We start from the raw sequence: 12,966 nt of genomic DNA on the forward strand, positions 1-12,966 counted from the left end.
TGTTTCTAGTTTGTGGAGGTTTAATCATGTGATGTTATTACCCTTCCTCCATTCAGAGATTTGTCCTGGGTCCTCAGCCACTATTCCTCCCCCAGGTGAATGATGAGAGAAGGTCCCCAGTGTTCCACAAATAGTTATCAAAGTGTTACAGCTGGTAATACTGGTAGAAAGAAAAAAAAAAACTAAACACAACAGAAAGAATGCATGCACACACACGAAACACCTGGCCAAGTGATGGATGACCCTTAGAGTTTCTGTGAAATCTGATGACCATGAACATAAAAGGATTTTAACAACTATTTTAGAGCACAGACACTAAGATTAACACTTGATTTATTTAGACATTATCCTGGGTCCTCTTGCATTCATCATACAGATATTTATCTGTAGATATTTATCAAGTGGTGGGGTGGAATTGGGGTAGGGCTGGTTCAGCGAAAATAACCTCTTAGCCTCAAGGCTTTATTCAGGCCTAGACGGATTTTAGGGGTGAGGTGTGCAGAATGCAAGGTTAGATTCTTGCCTAATATTTAGTGACTAAGTTAAATTTTAAAATGTAATTTTTAATTTCAGTGACTGGTTTCAAAATATCTGCCTGTTTAACTTCTAGTTGTTCAAAGATATCTCAGTTCATGACTATAATCAAAGTATTATACTAGCTATTTCTCAGCTCAGTGCTTTGAAAAATTGTTGATACCCTTTTTCCTTTCTTCCTGTTAAATAAATCACCTATTTAAAGATAGTTTTTCTCAGTCATGTCAGCAAAGGAGGCCAGCTCTCCATCTTGAACATTCCAGACCTTGTTTCATGATGTTTTGCCAACAGCACTCTTCTTAACCTCAGTCATTTCATCAACCACCTCATCCACTTTGCCAAATGCCCTATTGTCACCATCACCTTTGCCAAGTGAATTGCAGAGTCCTATGATCACTGGGAAATGATCCAGAACGAGTCTCTCAAAACACAGGATCTTTCTGTTTCCTCTTAATGAACCAAGAAAAATCAGTGAGAGCCACCTCCTAGTGGCAAATGAAAAGAGAAGGAAGGTTAGACTGTGGGAAAATACCACAAAGAAGAAATGCCTCACCTTCTGAAGAATTAATTATGCACTATTTTTCAAGATAAATAGTTTTGTAAGAGCCCACCAGGCAAATAAACAATGATAAAAATGAGAAAGGATGAAAGAAATCACCAAAATAAATTTAATTCTCGTATCATTTGTTTCTGCCATGAAGTCTTGAGTCTGGCAAGGACCTTAGGAATCACACACCTCTGCAGTTTTATTTCATGATTGAGAAAAGTGGGGTGCAGAGAAACTATGGCTCATCTAAGCTCACCCCTGGGCTACAACTCAGGTAACCTGGCTTCCAGTGTGCAGACATCTATTCTGGGAACCTAGAAAGCTTTCTGGATTTTGATGGTAGATTTATTCAACAAATGACCCAGTGTCTCCCCAGAGGTAAACTGAGCCTCATGAACAGAGGAGGCCTGAGGGAAGATGCACCTCTGTCCTCTGGTGGCTGGAGGATTAAATGATCATGTTGCAACTTGTTTTGTGGGAAATTCTTTGGGGGATTAATTATTGCTGTGATTACATGGAGTGTGACTTTTCTTGAAGTAGTTTGGCGTACTTATTTTATACTGGTATTCTCTGAAACCAAGGCACAACTGGAAAGATCTTGACACCTTCCAGGAGCTTGCAGACAAAACCCACCATTAGATCAATTTCTTTAGTTTTATCTGACCACTCTCCAAAACAACAATGACAAGATTTTTTTTATTTTTAATACTGTGATATTCATCTTTCCCTCACTTTCTGATTCTACAAACGTGGCACTTGTTGGAGTCATACACAGCTATTTGGAACACCTGTGTTACCTTTCAGATGAAGAAATGAGAAATGTATGGGTCTTTTAACTCTCCTTTGGGTGGGGGTTGGGGGAGGCTGCAGGAAGGGAAGCACATCAACAACACAAATGACAATAAAAAATGTTAAAAAAAAAAAAAAAACACACACAAATGAGCCCCGCTCATTCAGTACAGCTGGCGTTGAGGACGCCTGGTACCCAGGCAGGACAGCGTGTTCCTAAACTTCATACTAATTTGCTCCTTTTTCCATTGGAAAAGGCTTTCAGATAGAGCCACGGGATACTGGTGGGAGGTGGGAGGCTTTCGCAGACCCTGGGCAGTCACGTGCTGCCAACTCACCCACGTCTGCCACAGCCCCTCCATCTGTGACCGTGCATTTGCTCCCAAATCCTTAGCCTCAAGCCAAGCAGGTGGGACATGTAAGGGGGAACACGCAGTGTAGTTTAGTTCTCTATTTAACTTCCCAAGGAGCGTCTGAGTGGGACTAGATCACACTTGCTGGGGTGTTTAGGAAGTGATATTTGAGCCTTTGGTAAACAATGAAAGTCTTGGAGCAAAGCACACCTGGGCAAAGATGACCATGTTGTGGACCTACTTGCTCTTTTCCAGAAATACTTGTACGTAAGGAGTAATTGCAGCCCCCAGATCTCCCAGGACTTGTAAACTAAAGCCAGGAGGGCACACACTTCTTGTCCCTTGCCTAACCTCCCTTTGCTCCCTTCACTAGGAAGGGGCTGATGGTAGACGATGGGGTGGGGGGGAAGGGGAAGGGGAGAGCCGGGGAGGGTGAGAGAGGGAACTCATGCCCGACAGATCCCATTAGGCTTAGCGTGCAAAGCAAGTTGAGATGAAGTAGCTGCTCTGGTATGCATCCAAAACTGCTATTCTATTTTTAGTCTCTCCCGCGTGCTTCTTAGCCCCGCATTGTGCGCCTGGGCACCTGGATCAGCAGCAAAACATGGAACTGAGCCACTCATTTGTAAAACTGGAAGGAAGGAGGCCATTGATGTGGGGCTTGTTTATCGCTGACAGGGAAGGGGGACCTGGAATGTTAATGAGGACGGCTCTCTGAAGCATGCCTTCATGGTTAGCTGAGAGTTCAAAGGAGGAGGCCGACTCAGTCCAGTGCCCAACAAATGTGAACCGTTGATAGAGGGAAGGAGAAATCAATTATGCTGTCGCAGGCCTCCATGTCATTGTGTTGGAGTTGTTAGAAAAGGTAGGACAAGGACCAGATCTCAAAAGGAAACAAAGCCACATGGCCTTCAAGTATAATGAGTTTGCCATGGCAACCGATGGAAATGAGCCTCCGGGGCCCTGAGCAGGTGTGTTATCTTACAGAATAAACAGACTTCTCTCACTCCCAGGTTTTTATAATAAAACCTGTGTTTGGATTACTTTCTCCTCCTCTTTGTTACCGGGAGAAGTTGGCTGTTGCTCAATCAGCCCACGGCTGTAGTGAGGGAAATGTAATCAGTGTTATCAAAAGGGCTGCTTTTGAAAGGCTGGCATTCAGCTTGGCTGCCAGCCTCATCGCAGAGCAGCAGCTGGGCTGCAGGTAACTGTCTGGCCTCTGCCACCTTCCAGGCAATGCCCTGTGCAGAAATCTGCCCGTTCAAGTATTTGTCGAGGCGTGATAGTGAGGCCTACCTCTCACGCTGGTGGTGGTCACAAGCTGCACTCTTCCAAGGAAGAGGAGAAATGTGTTTAGGTGAGGCAGGGATCTGACCAATTTTGGGGCATCTGTGTTATCTGGGATACAAGCCAAGGGTTCCTTGAGTGCAGGGATTAACTGATTCTATCTTCCAAACTGTTGTTAGACACAAAGTTCAGCTATGCAGAAACTTGCAGAGGGCTGCTGATTCCTGGAGCTCTGAATCCCTCTCAGATGGGTTCAGGTGGGGCAGATTCTCATGTCCCAGAGGTACACAAAATGGGGAGATTTTCTAAAAATTCTCCTGAGTCAGAAAGAAAAGTTTCCTTTTTATTGTTACAAGGCCCAAAATAATAAAGTAGGCTAGACCTGGGTTCATTGCTTTCAATTTGTGACTAAAAGAAAACTTCCACTCTAGCTTCAAATTGATTTTCAAAACAAGATGCTCATTCATAACGGGCTCCTAGTGCATAGTCTAAACTAGGCTTGGGCAAAACAGCCGCCCTGAGGAGAGCTTGGGCAGCCCGGCCAGCCAGCTAATGCAAAACTGTCAGGCAGCAGTTAATGCGCCCCAGCACCTAATCCCCCGCCCTGCTTCTGTCTGGGCTCCTCCTTCCCTCCAGCAAGATGCCCAGCATCAGCCCCTGCCCCTCTTGTCCTGTCTCCCCAGACGATGCCCTGGCTGCCCCTCCATACATTACCTTCCCTTTGACCCTCATAAGAAGAAAAATGGCTGCCTGAAGAATGAATTTAAGGTGTGGTGTCAGTGTGGAAAGAATTTCCTGCACTAACCCTTCCAGGAAAAGTGGAATCACCAAGTTTGGGCACGAAACGATGCTGTGAGGTAAGCTTAAGGGGACCATTCCCGAGTGGGTGGGCAGGGCCTTCCCACATTCAAGTTTTTTAAAATTCAAGATTCTAAACTAGGTCGTTGGATACTAGCATATATTCTTTGAAAATACAAGTGAAGCCAATGTCTCTGACCCTCCAGTGTGAGCATGAAATTTCTGGTTCCATCATGCTACCATTTGTAATGAAAGTGTCATTCAAAAGCTAAACCAGAATATGGTCGGGGGTGGGGGAGGGGTGTTTGTTGGGGGTAGTTGATCAGCAGCTACAGATTAGCAACCAACCTCCAATTATTTATTAAGTGCCTACTTGGTGCAAGCGGCTATGCTTGGCACAAAGATCAGTAATACATGCTTTTGCCCTCCAATTATTTAAAATCTGGCTGGGGAGATAAGGCATCATGTGAAAAGAGAAAACCCAAGGCAGCCAACAGTAAATGCTAAGCAGGTGGGCCAGCCGGTCCCTTGTCCCTGACCCTCACTATGACCAGGGACTGAGCTCACATTTATGCAGTTTCAAGGTCAGATCTTCAAAGAAATGATGACTGCAGATTTTTCCTAATAAATAGAAGATCTGCTCACTCCCACTCCCCACCTACACCTTCTAGATTCTAATATTCAAAGTCCCTATAAATCACCATGTAAATGAGATCCAAGATTAGGAGACAGAATGTAAGAAATGGGAAAGGATGAAAATGCACCACAGAGTGTGCATATTTAAACCAATAAGTGACAATGCAGCCCACAGAGCATACATCAGGCCTCTCTAAAGAGCGGCTTAGCCCCAGTCCTCAGGAAGGGCCAGACAACACTGCGGGAAGGGAAGCGGCAAGGTGAGGATGGGCTGCTCACATTGCAGCCTCCACACCTGGGAAGGCAGAAACCTGGCCAGTGCTGAGATCAGCTGAGAGAGAGCAAATGGATTTCTGCACTCTGTTAAGTAGGGTGTGGGGAATGTTTGAAGGTGAGCCTGTCAGCCAAATATACAAATAACCGAGCGAGAAAGCAGAGAATGATAATGTGCTGGAATGGGCAGAGAGACTCTCTCCATGAATGAATATTGGTCTTGTTCCATTTCCCCAAACAAAATCTGTGGCCACACTGGTCTGTGATGTGTCTTGACATGTTTCTCACTTGAGTGAGCAGTAATCAGGCAAAGCTTGAGTTTTAATTCCAGTTCACTTACAAGTTGTGTGATCTCGGGCAAGTTAGTTTACCTCTCAGAGTCTCAGCCATAAAATGGGGACAAGAGAATCAACTCCCAGGGAGGTTGTCAGGATAAGGTAAGATAGGTGATATAAATCTCCTAGCACAGTGCCTGGCACATAGTAAATAATAAATGTTCCTTCCTTTCTTGCCCTTTCCTTCTTGTGTTCTACTTCATAATGATTATTTATGGAAACTTTGAATATTTGGGGTGGTTATTTATTTATTTAATAGAGGCACGGGGGCTGAACCCAGGACCTCATGCATGTTAAGCACACACTCTACCCCTGAGCTATACCCTCCCCCATGAATATTTTCGTACTTCTAAAAAGTCAAATAGCAAATCCTATCAGCAACAAAAAACTGTGATTTTAAAAATGAAGCCTTGGCAGAGGTCAGCATATGAGCTTTTAAGCTGCAAAGTTCCAGCCAGTTTTTCAGAGGAGCTGATCAGCAGTTTATTTTCTTAAGCCTATGAGAGGCCATAGCACACTCAGAAGAGTCACAGCATCTGGAGACAGCCTTCTTCCCTCTCACATCTTGCTAAGGAGCAAGACTCCCACCAGCACTGGCTAGGATGATTAAAGTACAACATATCACACTTGGCAATGGTGTTTGACTTTAAAGGAAAACTAACTTTAGAGATTCACAATGGGGCCTCAAAGATAGGATAATGGATTTGAAACTATTTTGAAAAATAATTTGAAAGGCATCATTGTATTCATATTACACCTATTATTAAAAAGGAAATTTTGAATTCAGGTTGGGAAAACTGCTATGCTTTCCTCTGGCTCTGCTTTTCCAAGAAATGAGATCTCACTGTCACCTCCTCACAGCCCGCTCTGAACTATCTATCCAGGTAGGAAAGGGTGGGAGTTGTTAAGCATACATTTAAATTGAAAGATAGTTACCATATTGGTTAGTGTTTCTTAAACCTCTTCAACCTCTTCTTTTTTTCCTCTCAAAAGAAGAAAGTTCTCCTGAGACTCTCCCCATGTTGACTTAAACAATTTTCATTATATTGTTCCTTAAATATGTGCCAATAGGTATAAGGTACATAAATGCTTTGTGCTTATAGCTCATTAAAAACGATAACATGCTCTTGGACTGGAAGAATCAATATTGTCAAAATGCCACATACTTCTCAGAGCAATCTACAGATTTAATGTGATCCCTGTCAAGTTATCCAGAACATTTTTCATAAAACTAGAACAAATAATCCTAAAATTTATATGGAATCACAAAAGACCCAGAATTGCCAAAGCCATACTGAAGAAAAAGAACGAAGCTGGAAGAATAACCCTCCCAGACTTCAAACAATACTACAGAGCTACAGTAATCAAAACAGTTTGGTATTAGCACAAAACCAGACATATACATCAGCGGAACAGAATAGAGAGCCCAGAAGTAAATCCGCATACTTACAATCAACTAATCTGTGACAAAGGAGGCAATAATTTACAATGGAGAAAAGACAGTCTCTTCAACAAGTGGTGCTGGGAAAGCTGGACAGCTGCATGTAAATCAGTGAAATTAGAACACTCCCTCACACCATACACAAAAATAAACTCATACGACAAGACACTATAAACCTCCTAGAAGAAAACATAGGCAAAACATTTTCTGACATAGATCTTAGCAATATTTTTCTAGGGCAGTCTACCCAGGCAATAGAAATAAAAGTAAAAATAAACAAATGGGACCTAATTAAACTTTAAATTTTTGCATAGCAAAGGAAACCATAGGCAAAACAAAAAGACAACCTACAGAACGGAAGAAAATATTTGCAAATGATGTGACCTTGTGACAAGGGCTTAATTTCCAGAATATATTAACAGCTCATACAACTTAATAATAAAAAAACCAAACAACCCAATCCAAAAATGCGCAGGAGCCCTAAACAAGCAGTTCTCCAATGAAGACATACAAATGGCCAATAGGCATGTGAAAAAATGCCCAATGTCAATGATTATCAGAGAAATGCAAATCAAAACTACAGTGAGGTATTACCTTACACCAGTCAGAATGGCCATCATTAAAAAGTCCACAATAAATGCTGGAGAGGGTGTGGAGAAAAGGGAACCCTCCTACGCTGTTGGTAGGAATGTAGTTTGGTGCAGCCATTATGGAAAACAGGATGGAGATTCCTCAAAAAACTGAAAAAAGAATTACCATGTGATCCAGCCGTCCCACTCCTGGGCATATATCTGGAGAGAACTCTAATTTGAAAAGATACATGAACCCAATGTTCATAGCAGCACTATTTACAATAGCCAAGACACGGAAACAACCTAAATGTCCATCAACAGATGACTGGATAAAGAAGTTGTGGTCTATTTATACGATAGAATACTACTCAGCCATAAAAAAGAGTAAAATAATGCCATTTGCAGCAACACGGATGGACCTGGAGATCGTCATTCTAAGTGAAGTAAGCCAGAAAGAGAAAAAAATACCATATGGTTCATTTATATGTGGAATCTAAAAAAAAAATAAATAAAGCCACAAATGAACTTATTAACAAAATGGAAACAGGGGGAGGGTATAGCTCAAGTGGTAGAGCACATGCTTAGCATGCATGAGGTCCTGGGTTCAATCCCCAGTATCTCCTCTAAGGATAAATAAATAAATAAACCTACTTACCTCCCCCCACCAAACAAAACAAAACAAAAAAACTAAAAAACAAAAACAAAAAACAGAAACAGACTCACAGACATAGAAAACAAATTCCTGGTTACCAGGGGGAAGGGGTTAAAAAAGAGTTTGAGATTTGCAGATACTAACTACTATATATAAAATAGATAAACAACAAGTTTATACTGTACAGCACAGGGAACTATATTCAATATCTTGTAGTAACCTATAATGAAAAAGAATATGAAAGGGAACATATATATATATATGTATGACTGAAAAATTATGTGGTACACCAGAAACTGACACAACATTGTAAACTGACCAGACTTCAATTGAAAAAAAAACTATAGGAACACAAAATGAAAAAGTTCTAGAGATCTGTTGCACATAATGGGAATATATTCAACACCACCAAACTGAACACTTCAAAATGGTTAGGATGGTAAGTTTCATGTTATGTGTTTTTTTTTTTGAACCACAATTAAAACAAGCTATAATAACAAATCAAATTTAACAAGTTAAATAAAAACATTAATTTAGGTAAAGGTGGTAACATTTTGCTGAAACTAAGTAGCCAAGGTTGGATTTAATTACAATTTATATATGTAGTTATAAAAGCATAATAATGATGCTTTATGCATTTTATGTTTCAATTGTTGACCTAAATATTTGATTTTGAGCATGATGGACAGTGCTTTGATTCACAATCATTATCATTACTGTAATTTTTCATCCCATTAGTTTTCTCATCTGAAACCACCAGTTGATTATTTTAATTAGTCTAACTCATTTAAAAATTTTTTTTCCAAAATATAATATTGATCATTTTTTTCAAAAGCTCCTAACAAAAGTTCTTCACGGAGTATATTTGCAAGCTGGTATGTCATATAAATACATACAACACACACACAAACACATCTGCCAATAACCTGAATAAAGTGACTGCTTTGCCTAGCTTCTTTTGAGTCCAGCCTATGCTACCAAGAGACCTGTAATGACTCAATTTTCTCTCCACTTTCCTCTATTTGAACTATTATAAAGCTTCATTTATACTGGTGCCATGATTCATTTGGCCTTCACTTTGCATGAGTGCATCATTTATGCAGTCAGTCAGTCAGCCTGGTTCTTTTCTCATTAGCCTGTGACAATTAAAGTAGCACGGTTACTTTTATGATGGAAAGTCAAAATTAATTTATCAAAACTAAACCAAAGCTAAAGCAGTTTTAGCTTTATAATTGGTAAGATAACTCGATGTAATTTTTACCAAACAGAAATCAAGGTGGTTTTTGTATTTTGATGCCAGGAATGCCTATCTAAAGGCTACCAACACTTTAAAAGTTAAATATTGCCACATTAACAATCACATGGTACCAACGCAATTTTGAACACAAAGCACTGACACTAAAAGTAGGTGGTTATAATTGGGGGAGACTATAGCTCAAGTGGTAAAGCACATGCCTAGCATACACAAGGTCCTGGGTTCACCCCTCCTCTAAAAATAAATAAATAAATGGACCCAATTACCTACCCCCATACACACACAAAAAAAGGTAGGTGGCTATAAAATGAGCATTCCAAATAAGCTTCTATTTTATTATGTAAATTTAGATCATTGTTTAAATGGAAGCACATTACTATGGATGGACCATCAATAGTATCTCCAGAGACTTCTCCAGTTTAAGGAAAAACTGACATTATATACATAGATAATAGAAATCTTTAAAGAATTAGAGCAACAGAAAAGTGGAGTGAAGAGGGCATCCTGCTTGTTGGGCCCAAGCAGGACGAGAGGACCACCCCTGAAGACAGTCGGATTAGCTCAGTGTCAGAGTCAAAGCAGGCTGGGCTCACTGCAGGGTGGCCCAGATGGGCTGAGGTTTGGGGGTGGGAGGAGTAGCCTGGTGTGGGGTTTCAGAGTCTGTGTGGGGTAAAGGGAGTGTTCTTACAAAGGGATCGCCAAGTGTGAGGTGTTGGAGTCCAGGCAGGGCGAAGAGGATATTTCAGAGCTCAGGCGGGATGAGAGGGGTCTCTGTGTAGGAAGGTGGTCCAGCACAGGTTGTTGTAGCCATAGCAGGTGTGCTACCTAAGATACAATGAGAGGAACACAGCGTCACTTCTGTGGTATTCCTGACAGACATACATATAACTTAATTGTGACAAACGTCAAACACAAATTGAGGGAGGTGCTGCAAAATGACTGGACCATAGTCTTTCAAAGTGTCAAGGATATTAAAGTCAAAGGAAGTCAGAGGAACTCTTCCAGATTGAAGGAGATTAAGGAGATGTGAGGAATAATTCGTTCTGAACTGGAATCCTTTTGTTATAAGGTACATTACTGAGCCACTGAGAAACTTGACTGGAGTCTGAGACCCCAGTGTGCCAATGTTAATTTCCCAATCTTGCTCTTTGGACTGGAGTTGCAGGGGAATGTCTCTGAGGCAGTATGCACTATCACTATGATATTCGGGGTGATGGAGGAATCAGATTGGAAACTTCCTTTTAAATGGTTCAGGGAAGAAAAGGTCTTTGTACGTTACTTGCAACTTTTCTAAAAATGTGAGATCATTTCAAACTTTAAAATTTAATGAGATTCAATGTTAAGTTAAAAAGAGGATAAAAATTCAGGTATAAAGTCTGACCAGCTATGAAGGACTATTTTGCAAAATGGTAAGAGTTACAATATTGGGCACTTATTACATGTCAGATGTTGGATTAGGTAGTTTATATATTTTATTTCATTTAAATTTCACACCAATCTCACCAAGTGGGTATTATTAGTTTCATTTTACAGATGATGAATCTGAGGCTCAGAGAGGCTGAGTGACTTGCCCAGGCTGTTAACTAACCTATTGTACTGCTCAAAAAAAAAAAAACTGGAAAAAATTTCCCAAAAGATTGGAGAATATTAATAGCAGTAGTCTCTGGGCAGTGGGACTATGAATACCTTTTAGTTTTCCCTTTCACAGTTTTCACTATTTTCCAAAGTATCTACAATGGCATGTTGCTTTTGTAACTAGGATAAAAGATTGTCATTTACAAACTAAATCACTTGTTGTGGAGGGATGGTATAAAAATATGTTGATTATTCAAAATCATATTGAACAACCCAAACTATTAATAGTGATATTATCTTTTAGCAATGATATTATTGGTGACTTTCCTTTTTATTTTTTTTGCTTCTCTGTAATTTACTGTTTCTATAATTAATTCTCTCATTCATTCAACAAATACTGAGCATCTGCTATAATTTATTTTTAAAAGAAGAAAAAATTTTTTTAAACGTACTAAGTCCAAAGTTGTAAATTTTATTCAAAAGAATGGGAAGGAATAATATATATGCTTAGAAAAAGACTGGGCAACAAGATGTTACTAGCAGTTACGTTTCAGTGGTGAGTTAGTGAGTTATATATTTTTAATACTTTTCTATGTTTTCCCAGTTTCCAACAATACGTATTACTTATTCTGTTCTTGGCTGTGTCTCATGAATAGACACAGTGCTTAGAAGAGTAGGTGGCACACAATAGGAGTTCAAGAAGAATTTGTTGAATGAATGAATGCTTTTGAGTGCAAATACCCCAAAAATATAGTTTTTAAAACCAGCATTGACCATATCTGTTCATTAGGGTAGTTGGCAAATTCTGCATTCAATCTGTGCTCTCCCACACTGGAGAGGACACTAGCAGGGAGCACTAGCTGCCATTTAATGGGTGGTAGTGATGGGGAGAGCCATGTTGCAAGATGACAGAGAGAGCAGAAAGAGGGGAGACATTCTTCAAAAGAATGGCACAATGTTGTTGTATTATATTTATTAAGATGTCTAGTCAACCTATTTTTAGGAGAACTGGTGACACATCACTATACCAGCATCTCTTGAGGACAGACCTTGTGTTGTGATAGCTGGGTTCCTTTGTAGTGATATCTGAGGTTCACAGAGGAATGGGGGAGCGGGATGAGGTTGGAATGACTTGGTCATAAGCTCCTATGTTGCCTGTAATTATGAAGCTCATTTCTCTGGTTTTATAAAGTAACGTGGATCAAAACCCTAAGAGAGAGCAGATATTAGGCCAATGTGACAGAGAAGTCCCTTGGCTGGTCCATGAATCAAGCAGACTGCCCAGCATCCATATCTGCACTTGGCTATCCAATTCATTTAGTGGGGAGATTATATGCTCTGTGATTTTCCCAAATTTGAAGATTCTCAAAAACTACATGAAGTAGTCCTTACGTGTATCTAGGGATTACTGGAAGAAACAAACCTTTCTTGTCATTCTTGAATCCTCTCTCTTACAGCGAGACATTGGCAAATTCTGTTGGTTCTACCTTCCAACTATATCCAGAGTCTGACCGTTACCCACTCTCTTTCCTTACTTGGAGATTTTCGAAAGTGCCTCTCAACTACTCCCTGCTTCAACCTCTGGTCCTCTGGTATATCTTCCACACAGCAGCCACGGGATCCTTTTAAAACCTAATTCAGATCATATCTTCACACAAAAACTTACAACGGCCATAGCCCTAATAATGAGGCGCTAGTTTGTGTTCCACACTCTTATCTCTCTGATGGAATTTTCTACCACTTTCCCCTTGCTCGCCCCACTCTAGCCGTCTTGACTTCCTTGATGTTCCTCAAACACGCCAGGCACACTGTGCCCCTGCTGTATCCTGTGCAGGAAGCTGCCCCCACCCCCAGTGAAATGGCCTCTCTCTCCATTAGGATTTCTCCTCAAATGTCAAGACCTTTCCTGACCACCTGTG

General features: G+C 40.6%; 1 long non-coding RNA gene across 6 annotated transcripts in view; it reads right to left on the reverse strand.

Annotated features, from left to right (window-relative positions):
- Positions 1-8,769: 8,769 nt before the first annotated feature.
- Positions 8,770-12,966, reverse strand: part of LOC105099208 (uncharacterized) — a 53,986-nt gene continuing 49,789 nt past the window's right edge. For 5 of the 6 annotated variants that reach the window (XR_010381266.1, XR_010381268.1, XR_010381267.1 and 2 more), the window contains one exon: positions 8,777-10,297. This is a non-coding gene — a long non-coding RNA (uncharacterized LOC105099208). Of the gene's footprint in view, positions 10,298-12,966 lie in introns of all 6 variants that reach the window. The other variant, XR_010381265.1, reaches the window with a different exon arrangement.

The sequence above is a fragment of the Camelus dromedarius genome, chromosome 6 (assembly GCF_036321535.1).
Source record: "Camelus dromedarius isolate mCamDro1 chromosome 6, mCamDro1.pat, whole genome shotgun sequence".
Classification (NCBI taxonomy): domain Eukaryota; kingdom Metazoa; phylum Chordata; class Mammalia; order Artiodactyla; family Camelidae; genus Camelus; species Camelus dromedarius.